At 45.9% G+C, this 10,314-nt stretch overlaps 1 protein-coding gene across 2 annotated transcripts in view; it reads right to left on the bottom strand.

Moving 5' to 3' along the window:
* The window catches only part of LOC140454450 (synaptosomal-associated protein 25-like), a 138,543-nt gene extending 129,597 nt beyond the window's left edge, over positions 1-8,946 (bottom strand). For both annotated transcript variants that reach the window (XM_072549200.1, XM_072549199.1), the window contains exon 1: positions 8,739-8,946. The gene's annotated coding sequence lies outside the window, so the exon portion shown is untranslated. The remainder of the gene's footprint in view (positions 1-8,738) is intronic.
* Positions 8,947-10,314: the final 1,368 nt, after the last annotated feature.

Genomic DNA, 10,314 nt, shown 5'->3' with positions numbered 1-10,314 from the left:
GCTTATCTCTCCATGCTTCAGGCTCACTGCCTTTATTCCTGATGAAGGGCTTTTGCCCGAAACGTTGATTTCGCTGCTCGTTGGATGCTGCCTGAACTGCTGTGCTCTTCCAGCACCACTAATCAAGCACACACGCAGGCAAGCACACACACACACACAGGCAAACGCATACACACACAGGCAAATACATACACACACACACACACACACAGGCAAGCACACACACAGGCAAGCACATACACACATACACACACAGGCAAACGCATACACACACATACGCACACACACAGGCAAATGCATACACACACACAGGCAAATGCATACACACACAGGCAAGCACACACATAAACACACACGCAAACGCATACACACACACACAGGCAAGCACACACACACACAGGCAAACGCATACACACACAGGCAAATACATACACACACACACACAGGCAAGCACACACACACACAGGCAAACGCATACACACACAGGCAAATACATACACACACACAGGCAAGCACATACACACACAGGCAAATGCATACACACACATACGCACACACACAGGCAAGCACACACATGCACACACACACAGGCAAATGCATACACACACACAGGCAAATGCATACACACACACACAGGCAAATGCATACACACACAGGCAAGCACACACATAAACACACACGCAAACGCACACACACACACACACACAGGCAAATGCATACACGCACAGGCAAATACATACACACACACAGGCAAGCACACACACAGGCAAGCACATACACACACAGGCAAATACATACACACATACACACAGGCAAACGCATACACACACATACGCACACACACAGGCAAGCACACACACACAGGCAAATGCATACACACACACAGGCAAATGCATACACACACACACAGGCAAATGCATACACACACACAGGCAAGCACACACACAGGCAAGCACATATACACACAGGCACACACAGGCAAATGCATACACAAACAGGCACACAGGCAAGCACACACACACAGGCAAATGCGCACACACACACAGGCAAACATGCACGGACACAGGCAAACGTGCGCGCACGCACATAGGTAAACCTGTGCGCGCACACATGCGCGCACACACACACAGGCAAATGTGTGCGCACACAGAGGCAAGTACACACACAGGCAAACGCACACACACAGACATACACAAACACAGTCACACAGACAGGCAAATACGCACGCGCGCACAGACACACACAGACACACACAGGCAAATGCGTGCATACACACACAGGTAAATACATACATACACACAGATAGACAGACACACACACACACAGGCAAACGTACGCACACACAGACTTGCACACACAAACATGGGCAAATGTGCGCACACACACACAGGCAAACATATACACAGACGCACATAAACTCACACACACAAACATACACAGACGCACATAAACTCACACACACAAACAGACACAGACGCACATAAACTCACACACACAAACAGACACAGACACACATAAACTCACACACACAAACAGACACATATCTAAGGAGTAGATCGAGCAAGGTGCTTCAGGACTGGTGTCAGGAAACATTTCTTCACGCAGTGGGGAGTGGAAATCTAGAACTCCCTCCTCCAAACATTTGTTGGAGATGGGTGAGTTAATAGTTACAAAAGTAAGGGCGCAAAAGAAACATTTTTGGAGCAATAATATTAAGGGATATGGAACTGCGGCCAGTAGATGAAGTTAAAATACAAAGCTATCATGATCTGATTCAATAGTATGACAGGCTCATTGGGCTGAATGGCCTCCTTCTGTTCTGATGTATTTCAGGCACAGAGTCACCGGACATCTGAAAATCCTGGTTAATTTTCCCCTTCCGGCTACAGTCAGGTGAGGACTCACAGGACGATATATATCCCTGTCCCCTCCTCACTGGACTCCAACAGATTTTATTAAAAGGATATGTTTGTTATTTGTGCATTTTAACTATTTATGTGCAGTGACTTGGGAAAAGAAACACAAACAGGTTCCTTCAAGTTTTATTTTTAAAAAAACAGGATTATAATGATTGCAGTTAACAAAGTTTAAGTAAAATTATACAAATGCTCCAACTTCCAAACAGATATACACTCTCACCCACACAGTCACACATACCCACTCACACATTCTCACTCACACCACCCCCCCCACCCACACTCCCTCACGCACCCACCTAGACTGGACCAGGTAAGGTTCTCTATTGGATTTCCACAACAATCATTGATAGTTGCCATGGTCACCAACAATGACTCTTTACATCCCAGATGTATCGTTTGAACTTAAATTCCACCATCTGCTATGGTGAGATTCGAACCCATGCCCCTGGAACATTAGTGTAGGTTCCTAGATGATGGGGCGAAAGTGAGGACTGCAGATGCTGGAGATCAGAGTCAAGATCAGAATGGTGCTGGAAAAGCGCAGTAGGTCAGGCAGCATCCAAGGAGCAGGAAAATCAACGTCGATTTTCCTGCTCCTCGGATGCTTCCTGACCTGCTGTGCTTTTCCAGCACCACTCTATCCTAGATGATTAGTCTGGTGACATTACCTCTATGTTATCATCTCCCCATTACTTCCATTGTCCACATAAGTGTTTGGAAGGTGGTAGCCATTGCTACACAACGGGGAATGGATAGTGGCGATTCACTCCTGCTTATGACAAACTAGTTTTTCTACAGCTTGCTTGCTGTGACATTTCAGCTTTGGAGGGCAATAAATCTGCAGATCTAAGTATACTGAGTTTTGGCAGGTCAGAAGACAATAGAAAGTGTGATTTATACAGGTGGCTTTCTCTCAGGATCTCCATTCAAATGCCCAAACCAGGGCCTCTTCAAGGGCTGATTTGTCAGAGTCTCAAAGATCACCTGACCCTTTGGAGTCATCTCGACGGTTTAAAGTTTCAGTTCTGTCGAAAGTTAGTCAGTCATTTTTCACCAATAAATACACGAAGTCTTTTTCTTTGGAAAAGGCACCCTGCTGTGGCAATTTACAACATTGTTAGCAGCAGCCTAATTGTTAGTTGATGTTGACTCGTGAGTATCACTAACGAGTCCCTGTGTTCATTTCCCCACATGTCCCCTGAGAAAGTGGTAGTGACTTGCCTTCTTGAACTAGATTCACTCACCATGCTTTCGAATACTTTGGTGCAATTGAGTGGAGCGCTGGGACCATTTCCGACAGCTATTAGGGAGTCAACCACATTGCTCTGGTTCTAGGATCATGTGTCCAGTAAACTGGGTTGATTCTCCCCCTGAAGAAAATTAGTGATCTAGGTGGGTTTGATATAAAGACATAGAAATGTACAGCATGGAAACAGACCCTTCAGTCCATCTCGTCCATACCATTGCAACATTTAAGAGGCATCTGGATGGGTATATGAATAGGAAGGGTTTGGAGGGGTATGGGCCGGGTGCTGGCAGGTGGGACTAGATTGGGTTGGGACATCTGGTCAGCATGGACGGGTTGGACCGAAGGGTCTGTTTCCATGCTGCACATCTCTATGACTCTATACAGATATCCAAACTTAACCTAGTTCCATTTGTCAACATTTCACCCATACTCTTCTAAACCCTTCATATTGATGTTCTGGCCATTTCATCATCAATATTGCATTGCTGCCATTGGCTAATGAGGCACTGACCAGCAACAAGGAGTGCTGTTGGCAGAACTACTTACAAAGACACAACGTCAGGGAAACACAGAAGTCCAGGACTGAAGGAAGAATTTGGAGAGTTAGAGACAGCTAACAGGAACAGAAACAATGACAGGCTATTGGGCGATCTCAGTGACGTACTTGATGAGGACGATCGAAAGCCTGTCTACTACCGACAAGGCACACGTCGGGAGTGATGGAACACTCCCACTTGCCTGGATGGCTGGCTGGGGGGGAAAGAGACTGAAGTGGCGTGGTCACCTGATGCAAAAAGAGAGAGAGAACCAGCATGGAGGGAGAGAGTCAGAGAGAACATGTGGTAAGACAGGTCAAGGGAGATATGACTGTCAGAGTAAAAGGGAATAGCAAGACCTAACACCAGATGGAAGGATGTAGCGGCAAAATAATTAAATACAGTGACTTTGCAAGAGGAATTATAATGATTGCATTTGTGTTTTGTGTTTTTTTTTCCTAGTCACTGCATATAAATAGTTGAAACTCACAAATAACAAACATATCCTTTGAACGAAATCTGTTGGAGTCCAGTGAGGAGGGGACAGGGATATATATCGTCCTGTGAGTCCTCACCTGACTGTAGCCGGAAGGGGAAAATTAACCAGGATTTTCAGATGTCCGGTGACTCTGTGCCTGAAATACATCGGAACAGAAGGAGGCCATTCAGCCCAATGAGCCTGTCATACTATTGAATCAGATCATGATAGCTTTGTATTTTAACTTCATCTACAGGCCGCAGTTCCACATCCCATAATATTATTGCTCCAGAAATGTTTTTTTTAAACACTCTTAGTTTTGAAACTATTAGCTCACCACCATCTCCAACAAATGTTTGGAGGAAAAAAAGCTGACAGGAGTGTGATCAATCAGCATTATGGTGATCCCAACTAAATTCAGAGTCGCAGGAAGAAGGGGATTGTGACAAATTCGGAAATGAAGTGTCATCAAGATAGATACATCTGATACAAACACAATTATTCAACCAGACATAATTGAACTAGTTTCAGGCAATGGATTCCTTACAGAGACCATCCTGTAATAACAAGTACATGCAACATCTAGTGAGAATCAACATGTCTGTAATGATTCACTGAGATGGTGCATTGGGAATCAGGCCCCGCTATTCCCAGACTCATCGCAAAAGTTAAAGATCTTAAAAGTTCACAGAATTCCCAATGTACCTGTCTTTTAGTCCCAGATTAACAGAAAGCACAGACCAGGTTTCTGTACTTATCAAGTATTACAGATAGACTCTCGCTCAGATAAACAATTATGACTTAGAACACTAACCCCCATTTAAAATCCCTCTCTATATACACATTCAGACAGACAGACACAGATAGAGACAGAGACAAAGAAAAAGGCTGGAGGGGAAGATTGGGGAGACTGTTCCGTGGCCCCTGTCCACAGGGTTTGTTCAGATGATCTTTGTGTTGATCTGAATGCTGCTGCTCAATCTCCCTTCTCACTTGTTTGCAAGAGGCACAGTGTGACTAGTTTCCACTTATAAGGGTTTTTAACTGATCAATTAAAAGTCACAGCTTACAGCAACTTTTACGGGGAAACGTGTTTATCTTCAGATGTAAGATGCTTTTCACTACAGAGAAAAAAATGCTCCTTCCCTCCTAGAGGTCTAAGACTTTCCACCAAAATATTCACACCACCGAGCAGTTCAGCTACCTGGGAGCCAATTCTATAGCTGTTCACAGGCCAAAGTCCTTTGTCACTAGTCTCTAGACCACAGATCAATCAGCTGTTTGTCGATAATCAAAGTTCCATTCATACACAGCCTTTGGTGCCAGCTCATCTGCAAACTATGCTGTCAGTACTTGCTTATGCCAGTTGCAGTCGAAACAACATTGATACTGAGTGTCAGATAAAAACTGGCTTTCAAAAAAAGTGAAGCAATCCTTCAATAAGGCCTGGTTTTTAAAACAGGCCTGTTCCCATTTTACTCCACGGTCCACAATGCAGAAAGTATAAAGGCGCAGACTTCACAACCTCCTCAAAAAGGAGAAAAATCGGCAAATAAACAAATGGAGATTCAGGACCAGAACAGAGGAGCAGGTTTGTCAGGTCATCCTTCTATTTAATTACAGTTAATTGGTGGAGAATTCTCAAGGGACTGAGCTGTTTCTTAAATCAGAACAAGAGTGCGTTCAATATCTCTACTAATGGGAACAAAGAAACGGGAGCAGGATATTCTGCACATCCCACCATTTAGTCAGATCCTGGTTGATGGGAATTATAACTCCATTTACAGTACCAACCTTGATTACTCATCCAACACAAATTGGTCACTATCACATCAGAAATCTTTAATTGACCCTCATCCAACTCTCCTCATCCCAAAGCAACATTTTGAAGGGAGCGGGTTCACATTTGCACTTTGAGCTGATGCCTAGCATGAGCTCTTAACAGTCAGTGTGACAACTCCCACCATAGAAAGACCTTTCTTTAATCTAGCAACTGCTCTAATAAACTTAGCCACCTCTGAAGAAACACGCCAAAGCTTTTTAATTATCAAAAATGACCCTACAAAAATCTAAATTCCAGAGGCAGACATTTTAATGTCAAAACTGTGGTTTCAATGCGACCTTATGTCTTTGTGAGAAACATTCATTGCTGTCATTTTCCCTGAATCTAGTTTCTGCCTCTGTTGATTGATCAGTGTTAATTCTGAGTTGCAGTGAAGTCATTTAAATCAGTATTTTTTTAAAAAAAGCTTATGTTTCTGTGCAGTATATTTCAGACTGTCTCAAAACTGCTCCCAGCCAATAAATTGTTGTTAAGAGTGTGGTCACTGCCGTGCGCAAATAAACATAGAATACCACGAGCAGCCATGAAATAATGACAGGGAGCCTGTTTTAGTGATGGACTGATCTCCCATGCTGTTACTCAGACAAACTGACTTGATGTTACAGGGTATATGCTCAGCTAAGGTGGGCAGGGGAGAGCTGTGATTAACATCTGGCCTCAAGGATAGCATCGTTGATAATAAAGCACTTTCTCACAGGGCTGCACTAGAACAGTCAGTGTCCTTGAGCTACATGCTCAAGTCCTGTCAATAGTGTCTGAAGACACAGCATTGGTGAGTGTTACCCACTGACCAGACTAATTACTGACCACTTAGTTCATTCATCTCTCCCCTTCGTCATACTGAATGACTGCCCTTTGGGCACCGTGCCATTTACCTTCCCCATCTGTTTCCTGCACAAGTCTTTCATTCAAAAAAAAAGAGAAGCTCCTGCTCAATTCCACTTATTTCGATTTCTTCAATCTTATTTCTGAAGATTCCTCCTTTTGAAGAAGCGCAGTCATGCTGACCCCCCCCCCCCCCCCCCCCCCCCCCCCAGGAGGTAGACACCTCAGGAGCTTGCGTCAGAGAGTGGATTGCATACATGGGAATCAGCAGGCTATTTGACCACAAGGGGCATCACAACTCCTCCCTTGCCTTCACTCAATGCCCACGTAGCATGAGGAGGAGGGTGGGGCTGTGCTTCCTCCTTCTATATAGTGCAGGGTCTTGAAACTGTTCCGACTGCCAGAGCTAAGCTAACTTAAGGTGGTCAAAGCTGTGACTGATGCTGAACTCATTCCCATGCAGGTCGTGCAGGTCCGAACTGAGCCACTGCGTCCCTTTGTCCCTCATCCCCATCTCAACACGTCGGTCTCAGGGGCAGCCTGACTTACAGAACCCGTTGACTTTCAGAGTGCTGGCCACAAGAACAGTTCAAACCCTGACATTTCTCTTTTAAACCGTCCAGAACATAACACAGTGGACAGAACCCTCACCAGTTTTTGCATCAACATTTTGTGGCATCATCAAGTGAATCTTGATGGATGGGCTTCAACTTATTTTTTTATAAATAACCTGTCAAGATGGTGTTTGGAGGTCCTTCTGTTGAATTAATTTTACTGGTTTGATGTCATAACAATAACATTCAGTCACCAGAATTAATGCTTTTGAACCAGCCTCTGGATCATTTCTTTCCCCGCTGTTGATTCGGGATCAGTACTGATCCTGATAACGTATCCTATTATAAACAGAAAGACCTGTAACCATAACACAGCAACAAATTCAATGCTCAGCCGTTTACTCTGTCTTAAAGCCACTTGTTCCATGTCCTGTATCTCAGACAGCTAACCTCACTCAACATTACCTCCCCCCCCACCACCCCCCCCCCCCAAACCACATGGGCAAACACCAGCAAACGATTTCAATCAAGCCAAAACTTAGCCTGTGCCACATTGCGTGATCTGATATCTTAACCTGTGGCATCTGCCGTTTGAACAGCTGGTACTTTTACGAGGACGCAGATAGCAGTGGACTGCCCTTCTTAAACACAAAGAACAGCCAAGGTTTCAACAAGAAATCTTCAACAGGAAGATGCCCGCTTCAGTTTCAAAAGCTGCCCACCTTCCCCTCCCGAGCACACACAGCCCACTATCCCCTGCCCCGGGTATCAGGCAGACCAAGTGCTCGGACTGAGGGATGCCCCTCACCAGTCTCCAGTGTTAGGGCCAGAGCCTTGTCGCTTGAAAAGTCTGTTTGTAAAATCAAACAATTTGGACAAAACACACACAGAGACACGCACACACACACACACACACACACACACACACACACACAGATAGACACACAGAGATACACAGACATACACACAAATACACACACTCATACAGACACACACACACAGACACAGACACACAGAGATACACACAGTCACACAGACACAGACACACACACACGGAGATTCACAAACACAGAGATACACAGACACACAGAGATACACATACACACACAGACACACACACACAGATATGCACAGACACACAGATACACAGACACACACTGACACAGACACTCACATAGAGATACAGAGACACACACAGACACACAGAAGCTGGGAGAAAGTGGTCCAGCTCTTATTTTCCTGAAAGTCCACTGTCTTTGTTAGAAAACACATTACAAAGCGACCTGTTAGAGATGGCGTTTTTATATCTCGATGATTAATATCGCAGTACTAACCGTCAATCTCCCTCTTTGTGTGTGTTTTGGAAAACTCTGTTTGAGAGTAAATCCAGTCTGTGATGGCGCTCTCTCTCTCTCGATGTGTGCCTTCGGATGAGCCGCTCTTCACAAAGCTCTGTAAAAGGCAGCAGACTTCCCACCTCCCCCAGCCAGCTCCTGTAATCTCATTCAGTAACAGCGCACACACACACACACACTGCAGTAAAACAGTGACAGCTCCTGAGTGACACTCCACCCCATCGTCCAGGCTCCACCCCGTCTGACCAACCAAAGGAACGACTCCAATTGGGTCCTCAGTGTGTCGGAGACAACTCAACAAAGGGGTAAGGGAGGAGGGGTGGGCCCTGAGACCCCTCTCTCACTCTGTGTTTAAACAAAGAGAAATGCATTTGGTATGTTCGATGGAGTGACCCTAAACTGACACCCCAGCATTGTGTTCAGCCTGGTCATTGTTCCTGGTTAGTGTCTGATTCATTGCAATCAAATTTCACACTCTGCTAACAAGTAGCATATGTAGCCAAATACTTCATGTGACAAATACTCCTTCACGAATAAAATAGACGAAAACGATACCACATCCCACCTTACCCCCCCCCCCCCCCCCCCACCCCACCCCACCTGGAACAAGCCACCATCTCCCCCACTGTCCATGACCTCATCCCCTCCAGTGAGCTCCTTGCTTGCCCACTCCCCCATCACTTCCCAATCCCCCAGCCCCACACTGCTCCGGTTCTCCCTGCTCCCCAAGATCCACAAGGCCTAACTACCCCCAGCTGAAGCATTGTCTCCGTTATGTCCCGAGGTAAAAAACGATGACTGCAGATGCTGGAAACCAGATTCTGGAGTAGAGTGGTGCTGGAAAAGCACAGCAGGTCAGGCAGCATCCGAGGAGCAGGAAAATCAATGTTTCAGGCAAAAGCCCTTCACCAGGAATATGAAGGGCTTTTGCCCGAAACGTTGATTTTCCGTTATGTCCCTGCCCCACCGAATGCATTTCCTCCTCCCTTGACTCCATCCTTTCCCCCCTTGGTCCAGGCACTTCCCACCTATACCTGGGTCACCAACCACACCCTCCACCTCTTGTTTCTCTGGTCCTCAGCCACTTTATCTTCACCACAGGCGTGCAGTCCTAATGCATATCTGTTGCCCATGATGACGGCCTATTGGCCCTCAGCTTTTTCCTCACCGACAGATCCATCCAGTCCCTCTCCACCTATACCTTCCTCTGCCTCAGCAAATTAGTCATCTCCCTCAATAACTTTTCCATCAGCTCTTCCCACTTTCTCCAAGCCAGCGGGTGCCCACGGGCTCTTGCACGGGTCCTAGCTACTCCTGCCTCTTGGCCAGTCATGTCGAACAGTCCCTCTTCGAACTGTGCCCCAACTCTTCTGCCATTACATCGATGGCTATGTCCGTGCAGCGTCCTGCACCCAGGCTGAACTGGAGCAGTTCATCCACTTCACCCGCAACTTCCACCCTGCCCTCAAATTCACTTGTCCATCTCGGACACTTCCCCTCCCTACCCCCCACCCCCCCCCTACCCTTGACCTCTCTACTTCCATCTCCAGTGACG

The sequence above is a fragment of the Chiloscyllium punctatum genome, chromosome 29 (assembly GCF_047496795.1).
Source record: "Chiloscyllium punctatum isolate Juve2018m chromosome 29, sChiPun1.3, whole genome shotgun sequence".
Classification (NCBI taxonomy): Eukaryota; Metazoa; Chordata; class Chondrichthyes; order Orectolobiformes; family Hemiscylliidae; genus Chiloscyllium; species Chiloscyllium punctatum.
This window is presented reverse-complemented; position numbering and strand designations above follow the sequence as displayed.